Source organism: Rhineura floridana, chromosome 13, assembly GCF_030035675.1.
Source record: "Rhineura floridana isolate rRhiFlo1 chromosome 13, rRhiFlo1.hap2, whole genome shotgun sequence".
NCBI lineage: Eukaryota > Metazoa > Chordata > Lepidosauria > Squamata > Rhineuridae > Rhineura > Rhineura floridana.
The window spans coordinates 13,519,894-13,523,239 of record NC_084492.1 but is presented as its reverse complement, the minus strand read 5'-3'; the positions used below and the strand labels follow the sequence as shown (position 1 = coordinate 13,523,239).

The 3,346-nt window shown below is 46.5% G+C and overlaps 1 pseudogene; it reads right to left on the bottom strand.

The window, feature by feature from the left end:
- Positions 1-2,976: 2,976 nt before the first annotated feature.
- Positions 2,977-3,125, bottom strand: LOC133369458 (U1 spliceosomal RNA; annotated as a pseudogene).
- Positions 3,126-3,346: the final 221 nt, after the last annotated feature.

Here is a 3,346-nt window from a genome sequence, read left to right as displayed (position 1 = left end):
TTGGGTCATAGGCATACATTCCACAACCTGATGCACAGATTGTGAAGTGGAAGCTTCACCCACGCAGCCCCAGCAGCAGGGGGTCCTCTCAATGCCAGAGGCCCTCGGCCAGTGTCAACCTGTCTGCCCACTGGCAGTGGCTCTCCAGGATTCCAAATGGGATTCTCTCCCAGCCCTACCTTGAGAAGCCACATACTGAACCTGGGACTTTCTGAATGCAGAGGAGATGCTCTGTCACTGAGCTATATCCCTTCCCACTGAACATGCAATTTTTATGCAAATCGGTTTCCTCTTTTGTCCTAGTAGACAGCAATGGCCCATTTTGCCTTCTGGCAAGAACAAGAGTCTCTTTGGTGGGTTATAGTGGTGCTCTTCACTCCCACAAGAGGCAGAGATGGGGCACCAACATGGATGGCTTTAAAAGAGGATTTAACAAATTAATGGAGGGTAAGGCTAAATGGCTACTACCCATGATTGCTATGCTAGTCTATGTTTCCATGGATTGGGGGCAGTATGCTTCTGAATACCAATTTCTGGAAACCGCAGGAGGAGTGAGTATTCTTCTGCTCGGGTCCTTCTTGTGTGCTTCCCACTGGCATCTGATTGGCCGCTGATGCTGAACTAGATTGGCCATTGGCCTGATCTAGCAGGACTGTCATATTCTTATGTTAGAAGCTGGTGCAAATGCATCAGAACTTCTAGATGATCAAAGGGTTCCATGCCTGGCTCTTCTTTTTTAAATGACTTGGCTTACTCAAGACAGATCAGTACACTTGTTTTGAATCCAGGGATATTAGAAACAGCTGGTAGTTCAGAAGGAGCAAAAAAGCCATTCAGCTTGGCCTCTTTTCAAGTCTTTCATTTTACCCCCTTATATCTTAAAGGAGGAGAGTGTATTATCTATCGCACTGCTCCAGCATAGAATTCGCTGATTAATGCAACTATTAGAGAATCAATCAGTTACTTGTTTTATTATTGAAGCAGGCAAGGCATCGGAAAAGAATTGAAATATTCTTCGCCAACAGTTAAATCTTTCAATTTTAGCAAGCAGCTTGGTGTGGCTTGGCAGCATAAAATCAAAAATTGATTTTTTCCCCTTCCAGTGCAGATAAAATAAAGGAAGTTGCCTGCCTCCTCCCCACCCCAAATTGTAAGGTTACAGTTATGTGCAGACAAAGGTATGTCAATATATTGTGATGAAGACTACCAAATAGTAGCAAAATATAAGGGACAATCTACCAAAAGTGTTGGATTGGAGACGCTTTCCACCCACGTGCATGGCAATGTAGGAGCCAGTTCAGGGATGTGTGATCCTTGCTGCATCAATGCTTCATAACCACATGGACAGAGATGATTGCAGGAGCATTTCCCATGAACTTGACTTCTCTCTCTCCCCCCCCCAGGCTACAAAATTCCTACTTAAGTTCCCTAAAATTCAAAACCACAAGGACAGTAGCAAGCACCAGGGGTAGAGCAGGTTGGGGCAGTATTGCACACTGGGCTTCCCTGTGTGGAGTTTGCTGCTGGCAACCGAGAGGGAGGAGGGCTAGGGAGCAGGGAGGTTAGTTCAGTGTGGGTGGTGGATTGGGTCCATTGCTGCACTTGCATCAACCTCTCTGCCTCCTCACTCTTCAGTTACTGGCAGCAACCTCTGTGTCAGGAAGCCAGGTGAGCAATGCCTCCTCACCCTGCTGGGTGCTATTGCATGTGATTGTATGCAAAGCCCCATTCCATTATTTCTATGGGGACTCAGGAATGGTTTAGATGTGACTTCAGAAGAGTATCTGCTTCATAAACAAGCCACAAAATGCCTGTACGTATGTCAGTCGCAGAATGGCAGTCGTACTTCCATTCAGCCCAGTGGCTGTCACCTGCCTCCTTCTTAGTCTCAGTGTTGCCCTTATAGAACTTCAGCAACGAGGAGGATGGGGTCAGAGCATATGCTTGAATCCTGATGTATTACTCAGGCTTCAGAATAGCATCACAATGACTTATGGCTGGTCCTCACTTTTGTGGCTTGTCTGCTACTTCTGCATAGTCAAGTTCCACACTGCACTGTAATATCTGAAATGTGGAGTTGTTATGTGCTCTGACACTCCCATGTGGTCCCAGGTGTGTCCAGTGCAGCATGGTAGAAACCTGACCATGCTGAAACATCAACCATGCTTCTAGATTCATGGAAGAATCAGCTCTTTGTTAATGCACTCTGAGATGTTGTATATTTACTTTCTAAGGATACAGACTAGGTATCAATCTGCTGATGCATTTGTGTTAGGTTTACACTGAGATTGAGCAGGCAGGCTATCAGGAATCAAACCATAGCCATTAAGTCCAAATGTAGCCTGCATGGTAGGACTGTTCGCACAGCAGCCCTCCATTTCCTACCATCACAAACCAACTTTTGCAGACCACAGTCATGCAGAGAAACAAAACGCCTTTGGAACAAACAAGTGTTGGTAACCCAAGCAGGTGGGACAAGCCATGGCAGCCTTTGTCAGCCTGGTACCACCAAGATGTTTTGGACTACCATTCCTATCAGGCCCAGCATGCTTGTGCTGGCTGGGGCTGATGGGAGTTAGAGTTCAAAACATGTTGAGGGCACCAGGTTGATGAAGACTGAGCTACAGGTCATAGGGGAAGACACCCAATCCTCCAAAATCCTTCCTAACCTCAAATTTGATATTAATAAGATCCCCAGGCCTGAGAGCATTCAAAGTGAGCATATCCATGGGGCTTTCTAGATGAAAAATGTTTTAGAGTGCAGGTTAGCCCTACATCCCATTTTTAGTTACGGGATCGTTGATGGTTCCCAGAGGAAGGTACAGGGAAACCTAAGATCACACAGAATGGGGAAGAAAACCCTTTTTAATCAGAATAGTGTTGTAATAATGCACCGTGGTTCAGTGGTAGGGGATCTGCTTTCAATGCAGAAGGTCCCAGGTTCAATCTCTGGCAACAGGTAGGGCTGAGAGAGACCCCAGGTCTGAAATCCTGGAGAGCTGCTGCAGCTGAGTTTCCGCATTTGGGGAAATCGCAGGGGTCAGCGCACCCGGAGTGCAATGGATGAGCCTCACCCTAGGAAAACCACCTTCATGATCATGGTATCTCCCCTGCCAGGTAAGAGCTGCTGCCAGTTAGACCAATGGTCTGACTCAATATAAGGCAGCTTCATATGTTCCTATATGTGGCTGGAATTCCCCACAGTTTGGCTGCCTAAATCTCATTGACATCATTGGAATTTAAGCTGCTTTACCGTGCACAGGATTCCAGCCTTTGGCTGCAATCTAGCACAGTGTTATGGCTGCAGCCCTTTACATATTTCCCAGGGATTGAAGTCCCACTGAAC